The sequence below is a fragment of the Bubalus kerabau genome, chromosome 19 (genome assembly GCF_029407905.1).
Source record: "Bubalus kerabau isolate K-KA32 ecotype Philippines breed swamp buffalo chromosome 19, PCC_UOA_SB_1v2, whole genome shotgun sequence".
NCBI lineage: Eukaryota > Metazoa > Chordata > Mammalia > Artiodactyla > Bovidae > Bubalus > Bubalus kerabau.
The window spans coordinates 13,109,162-13,134,049 of record NC_073642.1 but is presented as its reverse complement, the minus strand read 5'-3'; the positions used below and the strand labels follow the sequence as shown (position 1 = coordinate 13,134,049).

Here is a 24,888-nt window from a genome sequence, read left to right as displayed (position 1 = left end):
AGATGTGAGTTTACATCCCCAGCTTCGCAGTTTTCTGTGTCTCCTTTCAGAGACATACTGTGTGGGTACCAGTTCATCTCCAGGGGCAAAGTGTGCCTGCATGGGAGTAGCAGGTCAGCTGGAATGGTCTGGAGACTGGGTGCTACTTGTCTCCTACTAAGGGGACATTTGTGTGTGCCAGGGAATCTCAGTGTAGCTTGTTTGTCACTGATCTGGAGAGATCGTCCAGGGGGAAAGGACAATCGGTGAGACTGACATTTCTGAGGAAATTGACGCTTCACTCCACACTCATTTCCCCACCCTATTCAATGATATCCTCAATGGGAAAAAACCTCAGAGACTTTGAGATGCTGCAAGATACGAAGACAATGAGCCCTTCTCTGGTCTAGCACACCTGCAGTGCAGCACCACTTGGATATAACGCTGAAAGAAACTGGAACGGCACCATTTCCATTCCCTTGATGGGTCCTTGAATATAGTCACTCAAAGGAACTGACTCTATGTGACATTTTTCATCCTAATGAAAATCTAATGTTTTCTCTGGGCCACTAGTCTCAATTTTTTCAACTTTCTTTAACATTTAGGAAAATACAGGGTAACCTTACTTAAAGATACAGCCTCAACTACCATCTTTTTTTGCTCGTATTTTCCAAATTTATGACTTTGGGTAATACCTCTCTCCTGATAGTCAGCAGTTTACTTGATATTTCCACTTAGAGTCAGTAAGGCATCTCAGAGTAACACATCTCAGACCTCTTCCACAAACCAGTTTCTCCCCAAATGTCCCACTCCTCTTGTTTTCTTCAATTTGGTTAATGCAGCACCACCCTTCTAATCACTCAAAGCAGAAAATGGGATGCAAACTTCCACTACAACCTGATTTTTCTCTGCGTGAGTGCCAAGTCACTTCAGTCATGTCCGACTCTTTGCAACCCTATGGACTATAACTCTCCAGGCTCCTCTGTCCATGGGATTCTCCAGGCAAGAATACTGGAGTGGGTTGCCATGCCCTCCTCTAGGGGATCTTCCGCCTGCACCAGGGATTGAACCCTCGTCTCTTACATCTCCTGCATTGGCAGGCAGGTTTGTTACCACTAGCGTTACCTGGGTTTGTGTTTATCCCAGACTTTTCCCCCAAATTTGTTCAAACACCTACAAGAATTATGTTTCACATCACATCATATATACACACATGTGAAATAAAACATTCACAAAACAACTCCTTTTATAACAACAGATCATTATGTGTACCTACTACTAATCTACTGTTCTATTCTGTTCTGTTCTATTTCACTCTTTTACATGTATACTGTGTTCCACTAAACTGATATCACAGCTCACTAATGGATTGCAACCTGCAGTTTGAACAACATAGCCAAGAGGAAAATCACATAAGGAAATACAGACAAAGCCTTTGCTAAAATATGTAGAACATGCTAGATCCTAGATTACTCTTCATTGAACTTTTAATGATATTCTTTATCCCTTTTATTTGCATACATACTACACCCCTTTAACTGGCTTTCTCCCATTTCCAAATGTCCAGATCCTACACGTATTTCCAGACCCAAGTGCTGTCTCTTCCATAAGATTCCTATGGTCTGTGGAAATGATTGGAAAGTGATTGCTTCCTCATGTGAAATCCTGAAATCCTTGTGATGTGGTTCTCCTCTCTCCATCCTCAGCGCACTTTCCACAGCCTGAAAGAACCATGATAGGCTGCTCTGTGTGTCTTTGATGGCTTCTAGTAAACACTGTTAGGGCAGTCAGTGCGGAAGAAAGACACTTGAAACAAAGTATTATTAATAGGATTGGAAAACTAATCATATCTTGTTCCAATGGAGCAAAATAAGCCAAAATGACTGTGTTGAGATTGTTTTACCACAGACTCTTAACTCTAAGAGCACTAACGTTCCAAATTTGGGTCATACAGGATACTAAATATGAGTAGGATGAGCACAATTCTATTGTTATTATTGACAAAAATCCCTAGGCAAATTGGAAAGATTTCTCAAATAATGCCTATAAATCCATTCTTCATATAATAAGTCATGCTAAAAATGAAGAAAATGAATAGCAAAAGAGGACATGACAATAATATCAGAGATATATACAGACATATAAATGTGTGTTTAATTTAATATATGTTTGGGTTAGTCTCACTATTATTAACATTTTATCACATATCAAATACATAATTGAAAGCACTGGTCTTCAGAATTCTTTATTTGCATAGCCCCTCCCTAAAATAATTTGAACAAACAATGTGCTTTCTCCATACAAGTAATGGCATGTAAAACTTTTTATTATAAGTTTAAATAAATTCAAAGAATAAACTTCTCGTAGCTGTTTATAGATAAAATAGTCATATTGCAATTTTATATACATTTAATAAAATCAAAATATAATAGTTTGAAACTCATGAACACAGTTTAAAAAAAATTCACAAACACTTCTTAAGAAAAACTCAATGATTTTGTCTTTCTTTTTACTTCAAAGTTTTATTATTTTTCCACAGTTATCTAATATGGTATAGTTATATATTTAAAAATCTGCTACTAATCACACTATCATGCATATATCCAACAAGATATACATACATTATGTGTGGTATTTATACACATATAAAATATTTTAATATGCTTTGTTTCCTGTGAGCATAGCTATTAAAAGCAATTTTTCTGATTGGGATATTGCTACATTATTGTTAGTACCCAGATGAACTATAAAAAAAATTAGATTACAAATTCTGACAATTATTAAAGATAAATGAAATTTTAATAAAATTTTGATAAGATAAATTATGCCCAGACTTTTTCTATGCAACAATGGAAGAGAAAGGGAAATGCTGGCAAGAACAAATTCATCTGGAAATCAGCATATTATTTTTATAAAAATATGAAGTAAGAATGATTAAACCTTTTATAGGATGAAATAAAATGATAATTGATTGCAATCCATATAAATATTTAATGAAAATTGTTAAAAATTAGGTTTTAATAACTCCTTGAATAACAGATAATATGAAATATAACACTTAAAAGTTTTATCTGAAATTTTATCCAGTGTCTATTGAAAAATTTGGTAGTCCCATAAAATATTCTGAAGAGTATGAAAGTGAAAGTGTTAGTTACTCAGTCATGTCTGACTCTTCATGCCCCATGGACAGTAGCCCGCCAGGCTCCTCTGTCCATGGAGTTCTCCGGGCAAGAATACTGCAGTGGGCCGCCATTCCCTTCTCCAGGGGATCTAGTTACAGTTAGAAATTTCAGCCAGATACCTTCTTTGCTTTTGTTGTTTTGACAGTGCTTTGGTTTCTGCTCTTGAATTGCCCTAAGGTTAAGTGCTAAGCCCAACTGAAGAGAATTTAGATATGTGATACATTAAATATGAAAAATACAATGCTTTTTTTTTAGCATTCCCCTTTTCTTACCAGCACTCTGTTTACTTTGCTTGGGCTGCTTTGACCATTGGTGTGGAACGGAAGTGTCCAAAATCTTCAGTAGAGTTTATGGGGTTATAGTAGCTTGACCATAATCATCAGCGGTTTCCCTTCTGATTGACACAAAGCTTTTCATTCCTTAGGACATTGGGCCTCAAACTTAGCACCAAGTTTGAGGATGGTTGAGATGAATGCCTTACTTTTACAAAGAAGAAGAGCTAATGGACATTCAAGTGAGTTCTCAGGTAAATTCATTTTCTGAAAGAGGTTATATGTAAGATGAATATCTAGAGGTTGGTAGCCTTAAATCTATCCATAATCATATATGGGCCGTGAATCCTTTATGTTCCCCATGAATATCCAGGAATTAGGACTTAGAACCAAACTTCAAAACAAATGACTCTTCTTGGGGATAAAGAACTGGTTCTGAGTAATTCTTAATTTACTGTTTTAGGGGGTGGGGGAAATTTTTGAAAACTTTTATTTATGCCTAGAAAAATAGGTTTCCCCGATGACTCAGTGGTAAAGAACCCATTTGCCAATGCAACAGACACGGGTTCAATCCTTGGGTCAGGAAGAACCCCTGGATAAGAAAATGGCAACCCGCTCCAGTATTCTTGCCTGGGAAATCCTACGGCTACGGACAGAGGAGCCTGGCGGGCTATAGTCATGTGTCACTAAAGAGTTAGATATGACTTAGCAACTAAACAACAACAACAAAATCTTCCTTAACCTAATATGCTTTCGTGGGGCTTTGAGAAGCTCTCTGAGCTTCTATAATTATCTTTGTATTGCACATGTCTGCTTAGTAGGGGATATGAGAATCACAGCTTTTGTCAGAATACAGTGATGTGTGACCCCAGAAGAATTCAAGAGTCACTGCATTAGAGTTTCCTCTTGATTTCTGTGGAATCTCTAAAACCACAATACAAAGAAAGAAAAGTAAAATGAAAGATCTGTGAATCAATATTTAGAAAAAAGTACATGTATATTGAGTAGGAGAAGCAAAATATTATGAGATAAAATAAGATGTTAGAGACGAAATCTGAAAATCTTTCCTGAAGGAAGAGGATACCTGGATTTCACATGGGGGATTTCAAACAGAAACATGCCTTAAAGGATGCATACATACCTACAATATTTAAATATTTTCCTTCAAGGCAATATCATGGCTTCTTAGGAAAATCTTCCAGCTCTTTGTAGAAGAATTAATAATAAGGCCAATAGCCATGTTTAATGATCAAATGCTATGTTTCACTCACTTTGCATAGAAAAACTCCCCTCTCAGACACTTGCTTCTTTCTAAGGAATGGGACAAATATTGTTTAGAGCCTTTAAGTAAGTTGCCCAGAGTCATATGGACAAGAATGTCAGACCTGAGGTTGGAGCCCGTATATATCTGATTCTCTGCTCCATCCAATCTTATTTTGGTGGAATAACTACACTGGACAAAACAGTTGCCAGTTCCAGAGATGACAATCAAACATATTATTCCAAACTTTCATATGTCACTTGAAAATTTTGGAAACCTGGGCCAAAAGGACCAAGAAGTAACAGTGAGTGTCTGACGTGACCCACCTCATCAGAACAGTGCTGCGTTTTCTCTGTGTGCGTATCATTAGGTTGGGCTGTCCTTCCATATTTCCTTGGCTTCTGGTACCTGTCAAGCACCCTCCAAATCAACGGGCTTTCTTGCATTGACTCACTTATTTCAACATGACTGCTGAGTCTCTAAAGAAGATATATTCGACACGAGTGAGATTCTGCCTCCTCAGGCCTCTCTCACATTGAGTTATGCCTCACATTCGTTCCTCCCTCTGCTGCAATATATCACATCTCCCCTATTTCTCATTTGCTTTCTAGACATTTCTACCTGGACTGTCCAGTCTCTTAAGCTTGTTATCTTGTTTGTATTCTACTTGTCTTAAAGCTCTGAAGTATTTTATCTCTTAAAAACTCAGCCTATTCCCTCATGGGATCCTAGCAGCATAGATGATCAAAGCAATTGGCATTCAAATGATTCTAAAAACTTCCTAACCGTTCCTCTTCTAAAGTTAAAATAATGAGTGAAAATTAGTTAGAAGCAGATGTTTTATTTGCATTTTCATTTGTAGCAGCTTAAACCAGCTTGTCTAGGTCACCCATTTAAATGGGAATTATCCTCAATGAAAGCAAATTTAACTTTGATAAGATAAGCAATACCCAATGTACTATCTGGAGGGTACCCTGGAGTTCCCAGTTCATGATGTTTTCTGCTTGGAAATTTGACTTCTTAGTAATGGGGAAAACCTGTTTTAAATAGTCCAATTGGTTTTCTTTCATGAAAGTTTCACCTTAGGGACTTCACCTTTTATTTATTTTTGTGCTGAATGTCACATACTTGGAGATTTAAAATGTTAATCAAAAGCTTTAGTATTTACACAGATCAAAAAGTTGCTATTGGATACAAGTATTGATGGTCTCTTGTGGGATGGAGTACCTCCCATCTAACTAAAAGCTCAGCTTCAGAAGGAACCTTGCACCTGATTAATATACAATTCCATTGCCTAATATTTATTGGAACAGAGATGCTTACAGTCTGAGTGACTGGATATAGGCTCACTTCCATAAACTGGAATAAGGTTCCTGACACCCTGTCCACAGTGTACATGGAGACTCAGGTATACGTGGCTCCCTTCTGCCTCCTTGATATTTCATTAGCTGACCCAGATTCTGGCTCATTCTTGTCACCAGGATACAGTTATCAGCTGGCTGACTTACAGTCCCTGTAGTTGCAGATGCCCCTAGCTCTTGATACCCAAACTCTACTCTTGGATATTGATTTCTCAAAGCTTTGATCTGAACTGAGACCCTTGAAAGGTGGAGTAAAGAGAGAGTCTGCTGAGAGTGTAGATGGACATCTGCTGAGCATAGGTCAATGGAAGCTGAAGCCTCCATCTTTATGAAGGTATATTTAAGAAACTGAAGTAATTGCAAGGGGCAAGTCCAGGGGAACAGGGAGGTGGCAAAACACAAAACGAAGCAAACAACACACAACCCAAATTCTCAAAGAATGTTAACATTAGCGGCCAGGAAGTTTGAGCTACCTGCTTCAGAGATCAAGCTGGAAATGATCCCAGAAGTGATGAGGCACAGGAATGCAAGCTTTGACAACATTGGGACCTCTTGGGAGGTCAGGTGGGATGGAGTTGAGCTGGTGAAGTCATTCAGAGAAACGAGGGCTGGGGCCAAATCTTTCTCTATGGACTTCAAAGACCTGGTGGGCAAACATGAAGAAAGTAAAACCGAGCAGTAACCATGACAACCCACCATGCCTGCACAACTTTCAATCAAAGGCAGAGAGCAGTCCATCAACAGAAGAACGCACAAAGAAGATATGGTGCCTGGGAAGCCCCAAAACAAATGTGAGCATGATGCACTGGCAGGGAGATGAACTCAGGTCTCCCGCGTGGGAGGCAAGAATTCTAATGGCACATATACTATGTACAATGGAATATTACTCGGCCATAGAAAAGAATGAAATAGTGTCATTTGCAGAGATGTGGATGGACCTAGAGACTTTTATACAGACTGAAAGTAAGTTCGAAAGACAAAAACAAATATATTAACAAATTTATGTGGAATCTAGAAAAATGGTGCAGGTGATCTTATTTGCAAAGCTAAACAGAGACACAGATGTAGAGGACAAATGTATGCATACTGAGGGGGAAAAGAGGTGTGGGATGAATTGGGAGACTGGAATTGATGTATACATTGGTATGTATAAAACAGACAACTGATGAGAACCTACTGTATAACACAGGGAACTCTACTTAATGCACTGTTGTGACCTAAATGGGAAGGAAGTCCAAAAAGAGGGGATATATGTGTACATATAGCTGATTCACTTTATATAGCAGAAACTAACACATTATAAAGCAACTCTCCTCCAATAGAAGTTAAAAAAAATAAGATAATGATATTTTTAAAAGCACTGAGCAATTTGTTTCTTTAGACTTGCATGCTTGAGTTATCACCAGGGAGACTTCTTTCCTATAAAAACCACCTACACGAGCTATTTAGTTATACAAGCACAAAGCCAAACTCCTTTCTTAAGATGAAGACATGGCTTGAGGGTTTGAAAAAATAAATAAAGCTTCAAAGTAGAAAAGAGAAGATTTCTGTGGAAGAGTCAGGGTCACCCAGAGGCCAATCAACTGTTGCTGGAGATGTGTAGGAAGGGCATGCAGGGGCCTGCTGAGCCTTGACTTCCATCCTCTCCCCCACTGCCTTTGGAGCCCTTCTGTTTAAGCTTGGGACAGAGCCTGGCAGCTGTTTAGCCAAATGACACAGTAAGACTGTTCTAGATGAGCTTCAGTCCCTGTAACAAAATACAGGGTGGGGACAGTGAGAGGACCAGTCACCCTGCCCGGGCCCCGAACCTGACCTGGATCTGCCAACTCAGGGACCACCAGCTTTGTGAGTGTCCTGCTCTCAGCACAGACACTGGGGTCAGTACTCTTGGTTGTACCATTAGAAGCAGGCAGGATGCTCTTTCAAGCAGTAACTTGGGTGATAGATGATGAGACACATGCAGGAGACACTAGAATAGAGTGTGGACTTTGGAAATGCAGCTAACAACCATGGGTGGTCTCCTATGAAGCAGCACTTGGGGGCCTCCCAGACCTTGCAAAAAGGGGCCAAAAAGGGGTTAATAATAATACAAAACAATAGGATTGCATGAGATAACACACGCAAAGTACTTAGTAGCAAGCTTAATAAATGTGAGCTCCTATTAATAAACTTGGGCTTCTAAGGAAATTTGAAATGACATAAACCAAGGGGTCCCCAACCTCTGGGGCATGGTCCGGTACCAGTCTGTGGCCTGTTAGGAACCAGACTGGACAGCAGGAGGTGAGCAGTGAGCAAGTGAGCAAACCTTCATCTGTATTTACAGCCCCTCCCCATCACTGGCTTTACTGCCTGAGCTCGGCCTTCTGACAGATCAGCAGCATTAGATGCTCCTAGGAATGCCAACCCTACTGTGAACTGTGCATACCAGGGGCCTAGGCTGCATGCTCCTTATGAGAAGCATCCAGAAACCATCGGCCCACCTCCCTGGTCCATGGAAAAATCGTCTTCCACACAATTGGTCCCTGGTACCAAAACGGTTGGGGACTGCTGATGTAAACTGAAATTAAGAACTGCTGAAAAGTTAAAAGCAAAGATTCCACTGAGCAAGATTGCTAATGCTGTACTGTTGTAAACACAGCAGGGCTTCTGAGGTGGCATTAGTGGTCAAGAATCTGCCTACCAATGCAGGAGATACAAATAGATGTGGGTTTGATCCCTGGGTTGGGAAGATCCCCTAGAGAAGGAAATGGCAACCCACTCCAGTATTCTTGTCTGGGAAATCCCATGGACAGAGGAACCTGGTGGGCTACAGTCCATGGGGTTGCAAAGAGTCAGACATGACTGAGCACAAGAGAACAAACACAGAAACATAGCAGCTGTCAAAAGTTTGCCCGCATTAGAGGGATACTGGGAAACAAAATTTTACTTTGTCAGTAAAAATGATATGTAACTGTGTGATAGAACTTTTAAGATGAGTAGCTCAGATCTCTAGGAATCTACTGTAAGTGACCAAAGCAGTCTTCCTGGTCCATTTCTTCCTCTTGCTCTGAATGACTCACTCACCTGACATGGTTCCCACTCCTGAGACCCACCTAAATAGTTTTTAGTTAGTGTCCCCAAGCCAGCTTTCTTCTGACCTGATTTCAAGGTCAAAGAATGCCTCTGATTCCAACTCATGGGTCCTTGGTTCCCAAAATAACCTTGTAGCTTTGTAGTTAATAGATTATTAATCTTCTTACTTGGGCGTCCCAGGCGGTGCTTGTGGTAAAGAAATTGCCTGCCAATGCAGGAGACATAAGAGAGGTGCCTTCGATCCCTGTGGGGGGGAAGATCCCCTGGAGGAGGGCATGGCAGCCCACTCCAGTGTTCTCATCTGGAGGATCCCGTGGACAGAGGAGTCTGGGGGGCTACAGTGCAGAGGGTCGCAGAGTCAGACACGACTGAAGCAACTTAGCACACACTCAGTCTTCTTACTTATTCTAGATGTTTTTGCCTTTTTTTTTTTTCACCTTTGTAGTGAAAAGTTACCTGTTATACCTGCATTCTTTTATGTATATTGTTTTTTACTCCTACTGCTGCCTGTAACTACTGCTATTATTAGTGCTTCCTTTTTTACAAAGGCAACTCTAGACAACTCTCTGCAAAGTTAGACCAAAAAGTGCCTTTGCCTGGGTTCCCTTTTGACTTCTTTCAGGCATAACACTGCTTCTGCTGCTAAGACGAGGCACCCACACACAGAGTTCACATGTCTGTACAGGTGTTGTAAGAATGGCAGGAAAGATAGCTTTAAGGAGAGAAAAAGAAGGCTGATATACAAAATGAAGGTCATATGTATGTGCAGATTTATTCTGGCATTTTCTCTTAAAGATGTGTCATGAAGATTTCCAACTGTGAGCAGATATTCTTAGATATCATGGTTTTAATGCCCACATAGTATTCCATTGTATGGATAGACCAGAGATTCTTAAATTATTCTTGATTTTACTTCGTTTGATATTTAACTCATTGTTCTGCACTCTGCTATACTTTTACAAATTGTATGCCAAAATGCAATAACATATTGAACTAATTGCACAAACACCCCTTTGCTAAATTGATGGCAGTATTGCTGAGACTGAACTGTTATTTGGGCCAGTAAAAATTATGTTTATAAGGTTATTTCTGAAAGTGTAAAAGGTCCGTCTAGTCAAGGCTATGGTTTTTTTCAGTGCTCATGTATGGATGTGAGAGTTGGGCTATAAAGAAAGCTGCTGCTGCTACTGCAGCCCCCCAGGCTCCTCCATCCATGGGATTTTCCAGGCAAGAGTACTGGGGTGGGGTGCCACTGCCTTCTCCGAAAGAAAGCTGAGGGCTGAAGAATTGATGCTTTTGAACTGTGGTGTTGGAAAAGACTCTTGAGAGTCCCCTGGACTGCAAGGAGATCCAACCAGTCCATCCTAAAGGAGATCAGTCCTGGGTGTTCATTAGAAGGACTGATGCTAAAGCTGAAACTCCAATACTTTGGCCACCTGATGTGAAGAGCTGACTCATTGGAAAAGACTCTGATGCTGGGAAAGATTGAGGGCAGGAGGAGAAGGGGACGACAGAGGGTGATATGGTTGGATGGCATCATCGACTCAGAGGACTTGGGTTTGGGTGGACTCTGGGAGTTGGTGATGGACAGGGAGGCCTGGCATGCTGCGGTTCATGGAGTCGCAAAGAGTCGGACACGACTGAGTGACTGAACTGAACTGAAAGTTTAAATAGACGTAGCAAATGTGACTTAGAGTGCCAATGATTTTAGTGCACGTGTTTAGAAATATGCACAAGTAAACATTGAAGAATGCCTGAATCAAAGTAGAAAATGGGAAAAGTAGATTAAAATATCAAAACTTTTTTTCAACAATAAAATCAGTCCCTTGCAATTAAAAATATTACTTCAAGCAAATGAACAAACTTATAATTTGGGGTAAAAATTCCTTTTGAATAGCATTTTTCACAACCTGTATAGATGCCAGAATGTTTTAGAATGTATACATTCTAGAACACACATGGCTATATATCACTTCACATAATTTAAACTAGTTTAAGTTAATTTTTAAAAATTGTAAGCTCCCTTGGAATTAAACAATCTTTAGAACATGTGAATCTATTGTTTAACATTTTAAAGACATATTTTTAGAAGCTAGTTATAGAAGAAAGCAAGTAGTAGACCTTTATGATTTTCTTGATCTCACCATCATTTCAGCTTTGTAAGTGTACAACCACATCATTTAGAAGCAGCTTAAAATATTTTCTTATGGTATTGCTTAATGCTAAAAAGTTAATGCTGAGTGATACTGCAGTCAGTAATCATCTTTGGTTTGATTTAAAATTTTATGGAGATGTTGGCTTTTGGTTTGAAATAAATCTTCATTTAATCAGAGAATACTTTCTTCTTTGGGAGTCTTATTTCTCGAGGCATCTTATTGATCAAAGGAGTTTTTTTTTTTTTTTTTTTTTTTTCAGACATACTTGCATGGTTTCTGCTAAGTTCCATTTGGAGTTGAAAGAAAGTGAAAGTGAAAGCTACTCAGTCCCGTCTGACTCTTTGTGACCTCATGGACTGTAGCCCACCAGACTCCTCTGTCCATGGGATTCTCCAGACAAGAACACTGGAGTGGTTGCCGTTTCCTTCTCCAGCGGATCTTCCTGATCCAAGGATAGAACCCAGGTCTCCCGCATTGCAATCAGGTTCTGTACCATCTGAACCATCAGGGAAGCCCATTTGGTGTTTCCTGGTTTTTATTTCCAGAATTCAAGCACAGGCAGGAAGAAGTCAGACTCAGATCTTTCTGTCAAGGCAGTGTCTCACTGATAGAAAAACACGCTCAAGGTAAGGTTTTGCACCGAGAGTTTGCAGCCCCGTGGTATGCCCCTCAATGCTCCTTGACAGGACCACACTCTGGACATTACTGATTTCTTCTGTTAATTCAAATTTTATCAGAAGTACACTCCACTCTCTCCCTCATCCAACAAGAGACTCTTGAGAAACCTGGCATGTTCCCTGCAAGGAGAACGCATAGGCAGAGTTAGACAGTGGGAAACTGTTCGTGGAGACACTGAAGTGTCAGATGGTGTGTTCAGGGTAGTGTGATGCTTTTCCTGAAATGTGTGGCAGCGATGATACTGGAAGGAGCTCAGAGAAGTGATGCTAAGGCCAAGGAAAGAGTTAGGGAAACCTTGCTTGGGGGGAGAGGCTTGGCTAAGAGCTCTGGGGAATGGGCTCTGTGGGCACTGCAGAAAGTTGAGGGGTTCTTTGACGTCCAATCCCTTTTCTTACTCCTGCCCTGAATTTGCCTTGGTGGGCTTCCTCCTCGAGCACACTCTTTGGTTGGAAAGCTAATGCCAGATGCTGCTTCTCATTGTAGCTTTCCTCTGCTAGAGCTAAGGGATTGTCTCCAGTTGCACCTTGACTGGGAGTAGCCAGAAGGCCAGCCAAAGTCTCCGCAAACAGGCTCTGACTATGGACGCAGTGCCCCCAAACGGGGGCCACTTGGCGGTCAGGGAGGTCGCAGCTGTGGTGGAGGCATGCCCACCAGATTGTTCCTGAGGTGTGGCCCCAGGCCCTCTGGAGATCCCTGGCTTCCATCTCATTTTCCACGGCCAGCCTCCCGGCCCCTTGTCAATGTCAGAGCCCCTGGGAACTTTCCTCTTTGAGCTCGAGAGAGGCAGATACGGCTTTTTTGTTTGCAAGCGAGAGCCTCGACTGACTGACACACACTGGACTTGGGTGAATTCAGAGAAGGGGGAAGAACATTCCAGGTCGAGGAAACAGCACCTGCAAGGCAGCACCAAGTACGGGGCTCAGGGGAGAGAGAGCAGGGGAAGGGCTGTCTGTGGAGGGGGCTACAGCCACAGAAGGTGCACATGGAGCTCATGCTTCTTGATTGACTGTTGTATGCCAGTCACATTTCCATAAGGTGTTTCTTTTGAAAGATTTTTCGATATGGTCCAGTTTTTAACTTCATATTTTGTATTGGGGCACAGCTGGTTAACAGTGTTGTGATAGTTTCATGTGAACTGTGAAGGAACTTAGTCATTTATACCATTCTTCCACAAACTCTCCTCCCATCCAGCCTGCCACATAACGCTGATCAGAGTTCCCTGTGCTAGACAGTATGTCCTCGTTGGTTATCCATTTTAAATGGAGCAGCATCCGTCCCAAGTCCAGCTCTAAGTCAGTGAGTCTCCTCCTGTTTTGTAAGTTCATTTGTTTGGTTTCCTTTTAGATTCCACATAGAAGGGATGTCATACGATATTTCTTCTTCTCTGTCTGACTTACTTCACTCAGCATGATGATCCCTAGATCCAACCATGTTGCTGCAAATGGCATTATTTTATTCTTTCTTATGGCTGAGTGGTATTCCCTTGTGTATATGTGCCGCCTCTCTATCCATTCCTCTGTCAAAGGACATTTAGGTTACTTCCATGTCTTGGCTATTGTAAACAGTGCTGCAATGAAATTGGGGTGCATGTATCCTTTTGGATCATATTTTATGCTGGCTATACGCCCAGGATTGGGATTGCAGGGTCATATGCCAGTTCTATTTTTAGTTTTTAAAGGAACCTCCATACTGTTGTCCATAGTGGCTGCATGAAGTTACACTTTAAAGTCATTATTGAATTTGTTACAATCTTTTTGTTGTTGTTGCTGTTGTTCAGTCACCAAGTCGTGTCTGACTCTTCTTGACTCCATGGAGTACAGCATGCCAGGTTTCTCTGTCCCTCACCATTTTCTGGAGATTGCCCAAGTTCATGTCCATTGAATTGGTGATGCCATCCAATCATCTCATCCTCTGTCACCCTCTTCTCCTTCTGATGTTAATCTTTCCCACCACCAGGGTCTTTTCCAATGAGTCAGCTCTTCACATCAGGTGGCCAAAGTCTTGGACTTTCAGCTTCAACATTAGTCCTTCCAAAGAGTATTCAGGGTTGATTTCCTTTAAGATTGACTGGTTTGATCTCCTTGCTTTCCAAGGGACTCTCAAGAGTCTTATTCAGCACTACAGTTTGAAATCATCAATTCTTCAGTGTTCTGCCTTCTTTATGGTCCAGCTCTCACATCAGTACCTGATTACTGGAAAGACCATGGCCTTGACTATACTGACCTTTTGTTGGCAAAGTGATGTCTTTGCTTTTTAACATGCTGTCTAGGTTTGTCATAGCTTTCCTGCCAAGAAGCAATCAACTTCTAATTCCATGGCTGCAGTCACCATCCATAGTGATTTTAGAGCCCAAGAAGAGGAAATCTGTCACTGCTTCCACTTTTCCTCCTTCTGTTTGTCATTAAGTGATGGGACTGGATGACCATGATCTTACAGTATTGCTTGTGTTTTTTTTTCCCCTAGAGGCATGCTGGATCTCAGCTCTCCAACAAGGGATCCAACCTGCGCCTCCTCAAAGTCTTAACCATTGGACCACCAGGGAAGTCCCTCCATAAAACAGTTGAGTTAATCTTCATGGTCCTGTGAGGTTCAGAGAGTGAAGGAAGATACGAAGTTTAGAATTCATCTTTAATCCCCAAGAAACCATGGTTTCGGGGACTATAGTGGGACAGTCAGAGAGATCTTTTTGACCAGAGGAAAGCTTCATTCTTGTTCCTCAAAGCAGTCCATAGATCTGTCTTGTTACCACATGTGTCTGCTTTACCCATGAAGTGACAGGCAGACTACACAGCATGATTTTAACATCCTTGCTTGTATAAGTCTGGTCATTATGTATTTAGTCTGAACAGACAAATAGCTAAACACTTTTTTACCCAGGTATTAAGCACATACACTTGACTGGAGTTTATTTTTACCCCAAGGCAGATAATTTATTACATCCTGTCTATTGTCTTGAACTAATTTACTCAAAAAGAACATTAGGTTCTAAGTCATCTTTTTCATAGATAGTAATGAATGGTTATAGCACCATTCTCAGAATAATTTTAGGACAGGATCATAGTTCCTTACAATTAGTAAGAAACTGGGTTTGATTCTTTCATTTTAGAAATAAGGATACAGAAGCCACAGACATGATTTTCCCATAGCTGAGGGATGTTTAGAGCTTCCCAGGTGGTGCTAGGGGTGAAGAACCTGCCTGCCAGTGCAGGAGATGTAAGAGATGTGGGGTCAATCCCTGGGTTGGGAATGTCTCCTGGAGGACGGCATAGCAACCCATTCCAGTATTCTTGCCTGGACAGGGAAGCTTGGTGGGCTATAGTCCATGGGGTTGCAAAGAGTCAGATACAACTGACAAGACTTAGCACTGCACAGAGGGATGTTTAGGGACAAAACTGGAAAAGGCAAATTGAAAATCCTAGCTTCTGATCCAATTCTCTCACCACTTGACTACATTAAGCTTGACATAGATTTTATGAGTACAGTAAAATTTTATATCTAACTGGAGCTCTTCGGGAATCATTCTCTTAGATAGCCTAAATAACTGCAGACTCATGTCTCCTTTTCTGAGAGCTATATTCATAGTCGTCACAAATATCAGAACATTAATCTGATTTTCATTTTACATTTATCAGGTAACATGAGTTTTCTACATCCTATTATGCTCCTGATGACTACCTATTAAGTATCATCATACTGAAAGAATAGAAAAATCGACATGTCAAATAGATCATGGTTCCATGGAGGCACAGGGCCCTTCCACAATAAGGCCACTGTACTTGCAAAGCTCTTGGTTTGTTCTGACTCCTTCTGCAAAGCTGTCCCTGAACAAATCTCTTCCAAGACTCCAAGGGGACCCAACCCCATTCACAGTCACACTAAATTGAGACCACCCATTTGTTATTACAGAGGATGAGATGGTTGGATGGCGTCACTGACTCCATGGACATGAGTTTGAGCAAGCTCTGGGAGTTGGTGATGGACAGAGAAGCCTTGTGTATTGCAGTCCATGGGGTCACAAAGAGTTGGACATGGCTGAGTGACTGAACTGATTTGTTATTATTTTTTGCCTCTTCCTCTAACCTGGAAATCAACCGTGAATATTCACTGGAAGGACTGATGCTGAAGCTATAGCTCCAGCACTTTGGCTACCTGATGTGAAGAGCTGACTCATTGGAAAAGACCTTGACACTGTGAAAATGTCAAGTCACCCTTGACTCTGCAGTCCAGGGGGTCACAAAGAATCGGCACACTGAGCAATGCACAGCAACAGCTAACCTGGAAACTGCATAAGGGCAGAGGACATGAGGCATTTAGGACCGTGTAGGGCACAGAATACAATTCAGTCAACACTTCATGCATGAAAGAACTGAGCTTGACCAAAGTGAAGTGAAAATAACCTGTAAGGCAATCATTTGCTGTGGGAAAGTGACAGGCGGACTGAGTAGAGATTGTTTTGAACCTGGAACAGTGGAAGATGTTTGCTTGCAGGGTTACTCAAGAAGGAGCCAGGGGCTAAAGAGGATTCTGACTCCTTCAGTTCAGTCCAGTTCAGTCACTCAGTTGTGTCTGACTCTTTGCGACCCCATGGACTGCAGCACACCAGGCTTCCCTGTCCATCACCAATTCCTGGAGCTTGCTCAAACTCATGTCCGTTAAGTTGGTGATGTCATCCAACCATCTCATCCTCTGTGGTCCCCTTCTCCTCCTGCTTTCAATCTTTCCCAGCATCAGGGTCTTTTTCAATGAGTCAGTTCTTCACATCAGGTTGCTGAAGTATTGGAATTTCAGCTTCAGCATCAGTTCTTCCAATGAATATTTAGGACTGATTTCCTTTAGGATGCGCTGGTTGGATCACCTTGCAGTCCAACAGACTCTCAAGAGTCTTCTTCAACACCACAGTTCAAAAGCATCAATTCTTCAACACTCCGCTTTCTTTATGGCCCAACTCTCACATCCATGGTCCAAAAAAACCATAGCTTTGACTAGGATAGACCTTTGTTGGCAAAGTAATGTCTGTGCTTTTTAATATGCTGTCTAGGTTGGTCATAGCTTTTCTTCCAAGGAGCAAGTGTCTTTCAATTTCATGGCTTCAGTTACCATCTTCAGTGATTTTGGAACCTCCCAAAATAAAGTCTGTCACTGTTTCTGCTGTTTCGCCATCTATTTGCCATAAAGTGATGGGACGAGATGCCATGATCTTTGTTTTCTGAATGTTGAGCTTTAAGCCAAAGTTTTCACTCTCCTCTTTCACTTTCATCAAGAGGCTCTTAAGTTTCTCTTCGCTTTATGCCATAAGGGTGGTGTCATCTGAATATCTGAGGTTATTGATATTTCTCCTGGCAATCTTGATTCCAGCTTGTGCTTCATCCAGCCCAGCATTTCTCATGATGTATTCTGCATATAAGTTAAATAAGTAGGGTGACAATAAACAGCCTTGACGTACTCCTTTCCTGATTTGGAACCAATCTGTTGTTCCATATACAATTCTAACTGTTGCTTCTTGACCTGCATACAGATTTTTTAGGAGGCAGGTCAGGTGGTCTGATATTCCCATCTCTTTAAGAATTTTCTAGTTTGTTGTGATCCACACAGTCAAAGGCCTTAGCATAGTCAATAAGACAGAAGTAGATGTTTTCCTGGAACTCTCTTGCTTTTTCTGATGATCCAACAGATGTTGGCAATTTGATTTCTGGTTCCTCTGCCTTTTCTAAATTCACCTTGAACAGCTGGAAGTTCAAGGTTCACATACTGTTGAAGCCTGGCTTGGAGAATTTTGAGCATTATTTTACTAGCGTGTGAGATGAGTGCAATTGTGTGGTAGTTTGAACATTCTTTAGCATTGCCTTTCTTTGGGATTGAAATGAAAACTGACTTTTTCCAGTCCTGTGGCCACTGCTGAATTTTCCAAATTTGCTGGCATATTGAGTGCAACACTTTCACAGCATCATTTTTCAGGATTTGAAATAGCTCAACTGGAATTCCATCACCTCCACTAGCTTTGTTCGTAGTGATGCTTTGTAAGGTCTGACTCTTCAAGAAAAGAACCCAAGAAGAGTTAAGTCTGTCAAATTCCTTCAACTCTGTCCCCAGGATCACCTTGACAATGAAATTGCCACCTCCAAGCTCAGCCTCATCCCAGCTCCAGATGAATCCTCGCCCACAGCAAGGGGTATCTAAGTGATTTCACTGTCATTTCCTCACCATCACTATCACATGCCCCATACACATGTAGACACACAGTAACATGTCTTCATGGGTGAACCTCACTTCCTGATCTGTCACACAAGGCTTCCCTCACAAAGCCCTGCGCTGACCACTGGCTTTCTTGTTCATCCCCAAGACTCAGCTTCTCTCTCCGAGGTCTCTGACGGCCAGTCTGGACAATGAACATTTCTTTCCCGGTGGCTAGACCCATGTGGCCGTCCCTCACTCTTCTTTATTGTTAGCCCTATTTCCTATGATGGACAAAATATTTATCCTGAAGCTGTGTGTGTGTGTGTTTGTGTGTGTGCACACTCAGTCAGTCGTGTCTGACTTTGTGACCCCATGGATTGTAGCCTACCAGGCTCCTCTCTCTGTGTGATTTTTGGGTGAGAATACTGCAGGGAGTTGCCATTTCCTGATCCAGGGATTGAACCCGAGTCTCCTGCAATGGCAGGCAGATTCTTGACTACTGAGCCACCTGGGAAGCTGCTTTCTAAGGCAAAACACACTGATATACCTACTTCTCAATGTGTGTGTGTGTGTGCTAAGTCACTTCATTTGTGCCCCCACAACTGAACATTCGGGACCCCATGGACTGTAGCCTGCCAGGCTCCTGTGTCCATGGGATGCTCCAGGCAAGAACACTGAAGTGGGTTGCCATGTCCCCCACCAGGGGATCTTCCCAGCTCAGGGGTGAAACCCCCATTTCTTGAATCCCCTGCATTGACAGGTATGTTCTTTACCACTCGCAGAGGCCTACCTACTTTTCAGTATTCCTCTTCAAAATTCTGTGACTCGCTATGGTTCTTCCCGGATTCCTCTCAAATTCTAGAACCCACCTGCCTTACTCAGGCTTACTGGTTGAGGGGGAGGATGGTCAGCCTCCTTGTCTAATCTTCACTGTTTCCTCCCATGGCTGTATTGGCCTCCATCACATTTCTGCACCCCTCAGCTCCTGTCCTGTCCTCTGGTTGGGTCTGGTTCTATGTCTTGATCTTCCCCACACTCACCCACAATTACCTGCCATCCTGCTGTATATAACTGAGCAAGGTCCACTCAGCCATGCACAGAATAATCCTGATATGAGCAGAGTGGAATTCAAGAAAAAAGCTGACATGGGATATTGCAACCCATCTTTAAGAGGAGTCCTTAAAGGACCCTATTACTAAAATGTAAATATAATAGAAAGTGACCTGGTTTGTCATGAACTTTCAGTGCTTTCTGGCTGGATCTTCTCATTTGATCTGTCAGAGCATGGTAATGTTAACTTGCATGTAATACTTCCCCTGAAAGGGGTTAGGAAGCACTGGATTGGAAATGCCTTGTGACCAAATGGGACGTGATGTTGATATGGGTTGTGTAACATGTTGTGATGAGGGAGCCCCTAGGAAAACATATGGAAACAAAGAGAAAGTAGCTGGCGGCGTCCGTACTAGGCTTTCTTCCTGGAGACCCGGCGATGGCATGTGGCAGGGTCTAGACCCTGCCTCCATGAGATGAGCTCTGAAGGACAGGTTAGCTCAGCTGACCTTTCATGGACGGTTGGGGAAACATAAGCAGAAAGTTCTACTTGGACTAACAAATCATGATCATTTTCAAACAATAAGAACTCTCCCTTAGGAATAAACACACTTCTTTCAGGAGTTTCTAGGATGTCGGGGATTATGTCTGGCTAACGTCCTTTCCTTAGCACTGGTTATGTGCCCTGGCACAGAGCAGGGCTTGCGTGGCTCTGTGATGACAGACGAAGGAACAGTAGCCAGCACACACGTATTCATGCATTACTGCTCTCATGTGAGTGCTTGCCGAGTCGTGTCTGACTCTTTGTGACCCCATGGACTGTAGCCTGCTAGGCTCCTCTGTCCATGGGATTCTCTAGGCAAAAATCCTGGGGTGAGTTGCCATTTCCTTCTCCAGGGGATCTTCCTGACCCATGGATTGAACCTGAGTCTCCTCTGTTTCCTGCATTCCTGAGCCACCTGGGACGCTCTCATAAGACTTTTTAATGAAGTTTTTTCCACATGTGGTTCCTCGGGTTTTTGCCTAGAAAAATGTTCTGGGTTAGTGCAAAACTCAGAATTTTACATACACTCCATTCTTATTCAAGCAGCCAAACCATTCTTCTGAAATTCACATTAAATTAAAAATGTTCAAACAATGCTATAAAGGAATAATGTAAGTAAGCATAATTTTTCTTCTTACTGAAGTTTCTCTGGCTCCCCTCTTTGTTAATCCCACAAGCCCTTGATGACTATAATCTCCAATAGCGAAGATTTTGTATGTGATTTTTATGACAGCTCATTGTCAGAGCTCATTTTTCCAAATTGCTGTAGCACGAGAGGAAGATGAATGTATTCCCAATGCTTTGACCATGTGTAACAACTTCGCTGGCTTTACACATCTTGCCTGATATATTAGCCCTTGGTCTTTGGTATTGCTGGGTCCTTCTTGTTCTTTTTTAAAAAATTAATCGTTATTGAAGTCTACTTGCTTTTCAGTGTTGTGTTTCTATGGTACAGTGAAATGAATCAATTACACATATACACATGTCCCCTCTTCCTTGGATTTTCTTTCTATTTAGGTCACCACAGAACACTGAGTAGGTTCTCATTATTTATCTATCTTGTTCCATCACTACACATGTATCTAGAGTTGATATTTTGGCTTCACTTCTTCAGTCATTTTACTTTGTAAACTTTACTACAAGTTCCATGTGCCTCTATTTTTTAAATGCAAAATTAAAGAAATTGTAAAATTTTTTAATTGTGATAACTCAAGATTTACTCTTAACTTTCATCTATAACATACAGCAATGTTCATTATATTATCATGTTTTACATTATATTCCTAGTACTTATTTATCTTATAACTATAAGTTGGTACCTTCATCTAATTCCCAACATCTCCACTTGCACCCCCCCTCCCCCCGATAATCACAAATCTGATCTTCTTTTCTGTGAGTTTGTTTGAAGTATAATTGATCTAGAGCACTCTGTGAGTTCCAGTTATATAACACACTGATTTGATATTTTTCTACATGTTTGAAACTTTTTATTAACACATTACCGACCAGGAAATTTTTGCAGAAATTAAGGCCTGTGGCCGGCAATTTGTTATGTCAGTGAATATTGAAACATTTTCGGTCAATAATGTTCAGGTAATAAAAGAAGTATAGAGTGAGGTAAATCAGAAAGAGAAAAACGAATATATATTAATACATATATATGGAATCTAGAAAAATGGTACTGATGAACCTGTTTACAAGGCAGGAATAGAGACGCAGATGCAGAGAATGGACTTGTAGACATGGCAGGGGAAGGCGAGGGTGGGACAATGAATTGGGAGAGTAGCGTTGAAACATATACATTACCATGTGTAAAACAGATAGCTAGTGAGAAGTTGCTGGATAAGCCAGGGAGCTCAGCCCGGTGCTCTTTGATGACCCAGAGGAGTAGGATGGTAGGGGGAGAGGTGGGAGGGAGGTTCAAGGGGGAGGAGATATATGTATATTTATGGCTGATTCATGTTGTTGTACAGCAGAAACCAATACAACATTGCAAAGCAATTATCCTCCAATTAAAAATAAATTTTCAAAAGATATATTAATGCTTCTTTAATCAATAAATTGCTCAATAATGGTAACAATATTTTTAATAATAACAATAACAAGAACTAACATTTATGGATTGGTTGCTTCATGCCTGATGCGAGCCAAGAATCTCCACGAAGAAAATAGAGAGGGAATCAAAAAAGAACAGCAGCGAAACCCCACCCCACCCCACACCCACTTGCCTGAAGACTTGATTCTCAGCGCCGCTGTCTTCTTTCCCCCTCTCCACCTCAAACTCCATCCCCAGCGGCCTTGACCAAGGACTCTGCTATCTCAGATCCTTCCCTCTCTCCCTCAGCCCCCACCACCTTGTTGATCTCAAGGCTTCAGGGAAATGAAAAGTGGCTTGTCATCTTGAAAAGGGCTTCTGTCCCTGCTGTGTGGTATAATTGGACACGGCACTCTTATTTCCTGCCCCTTATTATCTGGTCCCTTATAGACATCTAAATCTACTGTTTTTCTCTCTGTTTTAAAAAACGTGGCGTTCTATCATTGTGTCTATTGACACAGATGGTAGAGGGCTTCTTGGATGCCCTTGAATGACTTTGTGGTAGTTCTTGCCTCTCCGAGTACCATTTCTCTATGACTTTTGAGGTCAGAACCCTCATTGGTCAGTGCTTTGGGAACTCAGGTAACCAAAGAATCTCTCCCATGTTCCCGGTGTCCCTTTCTTTCCAAATATACCTGCAGAGCCGTGTATATAGAAAATATTAAACCACAATGAGTGTGTGTGAGTGTGTGCATGCGCGCGGGGTCTTTTTGACTCATGGACTGTAGCCAACAAGATTCCTCTGTCCATGGAATTTTCCAGGCAAGAATATTGGAGTGGGTTGCCCTTTTCTTCTCCGGAGGATCTTCCCGATCCAGGAATCAAACCCGTCTCGTTTCTCCTGTATTGGCAGGTGGGTTCTTTACCACTAGCGCCACCTGGGATGCTTCTGTGGTAAACACCTACATCCTAACTCATTCCTATTGTCTCTCTATAGGTAGCACTGCAGAGAGTAGCTTTAGAGGGTACATTAGAACCCTCCAGTCTCCACTCCCCACAAACACACAAATAAAATGCCTTCTAAACAACAAGAGTATCCTTGTAGAGGAAATAAACCTCTGAACAAGTCTCCTAACAGCTCCCAACCCACCTGCACACCCAGCCAATAAACTGCAGGACCTAACTGTCCTACTCCACTCTGTGTTTAGATTCTGAAGTCTCTATTAGTTTCTCTTCACTCTTAAGTATGAAGTCGGTTTATATTTCCTTCCAGGGGACACAGCTGTATTCTGTGATCAGAGTCCCCTTTGGTCTATCAATACTTGTTTTTCTCATAAGTTCCCTTCATTTCAGGTAATGAGAGGAAAACTTGGGTTTGAAGGATGGAATTTCAGGAATGCATTTGAAGGGGCCTTGAAGGGATGGCAAAGAAGGTACAAAGATTTTTCAGGAAAAGCACAGAGTGAAGGATACAAAAAAGGATAGGTGAGAATGTGGGATGGGTTGATAGACATATTGAGGTGCACATAAGCGGACAGGGTGGGTAGATAAGGCTCTGAAGGGGGTTTAGACCAGGTGAAGGGAGGAGAGGACAGTGGCTACGACACAAGGCAGGAGTTTAGCCTTTAATATTCAGGAAGCCAAGGGGAAGGTCCAGGATGCATCCAACATTTGCTGGACTTCTCCAACAGAGCTCTGGAGGGTCTGAAGCTTGCAGTGAGCCTGTTCAGGTAGTGACAATCCATGGTGGTGATTGAATTCAGTAAGGACCAGAGCTGGCTTGACAGGCTTTGGGAGGCTGAGGCCTGAAGTTTCAGATCCCACAGGATGCACTCTCAGGAATTCAGACTTGTGTAAGAAAGCCAAGAGCATTTGTTGACCCTTGTCATTCAAACCTGAAGAAGTCCTCCGTCAATAGACTCAGCTGAAAGCAGGGACACAAGCTGCCTCCTAGGAGGTGTTCTGTCACTCTGTCTGAATTTCTGCATTTCTTTTGACCCCTTTGCATCTGAGTCCGTAATATCCATCTCAGAAAGTTTTCACGGTCCATGATGGCCACCACTGCACCTCCAACCTCCCCACCTTCAGAACCACCTTCATCACCTCCAGGACCACTTCCATCATCTTCCAGCAGCACCTACCACGACTTCCCCTCCATGGCTTCCTCCATCTCCACCTCTATCATCATCACCACCTCCACCACTATCACTTTCATTGCCATGACCTTCACCTTCATCAACTCTCCCTCTGCCACCATCCAAACCTCCATTACCAACTTCCCCTTCACCTCCACATCTCCACCTCTTTCCCATATCTGTAATGCATTCCAACTAGATGCCAAGCACTGCTCAAGATGATGTAGGTCTAGCAAAGAACAAAGGAGATAAAAATATCTGCCCACACAGAACTTACCCAGTAAGGAAGCGTAGTCCATGTTCTTGTAATTCCATCAAGGAAGTCACATGGATTCAAGTGGATGAAGTCAAGTATTTTAAGTGGTGATGGGTGTGTTCTTTGGGAGTCAAGCCTTGACTATTTGGTTTACATTATCCTTTATCTGTATTTATTTCTCCCTTTCTCTGCTTCCGTATCTCTGGCCCCGTTTCCCCACATCTGTCATTGCTTGGGGGGTTTTCATTGGCACAAGACATCTAACAGCTGAGTCGGCCGCCTTTGTTGTCACAAATCTTCGCCCAGCAGAGCAGGAGGAAGCTACACCTGAAAGGACTCCTTCCAAAGGATTCAGCATCAATTCCACCCTAGCATCCTCCCCAGAAAAGAGGACCAAATATTCCTGCTGCCCCACAAATGTTCTACCTAAAGCTGCTGTCAGGCCTCTCCGCTTCTCCCCCGAGACCCTGGACCACAATGACTTTTCTCTCTCAGAGGAGGATTTCTGTGAGAAGAGAAATCAGTGACCTTATTTACTTGAAAAAAGAGAGTCTCAGGTAAGGGCAGATTTATCACATAAGTGAGCAAGCGATAAAAAGTCAGATGTCTCATACTTATTTTGTTTCATCTAGTATCAAAGGCTTCCCTTGTAGCTCAGTTGGTAAAGAATCTGCCTGCAATGCAGGAGACCTGGGTTTGATCCCTGGGTCGGGAAGATCCCCTGGAGAAGGAA

General features: G+C 42.1%; 1 long non-coding RNA gene across 1 annotated transcript in view; it reads left to right on the top strand.

Annotated features, from left to right (window-relative positions):
* Nucleotides 1–24,888, top strand: part of LOC129634303 (uncharacterized) — a 35,505-nt gene that overhangs the window by 7,544 nt on the left and 3,073 nt on the right. Inside the window, exon 2 of the long non-coding RNA XR_008705547.1 lies at nucleotides 3,586–3,687. This is a non-coding gene — a long non-coding RNA (uncharacterized LOC129634303). The remainder of the gene's footprint in view (nucleotides 1–3,585; nucleotides 3,688–24,888) is intronic.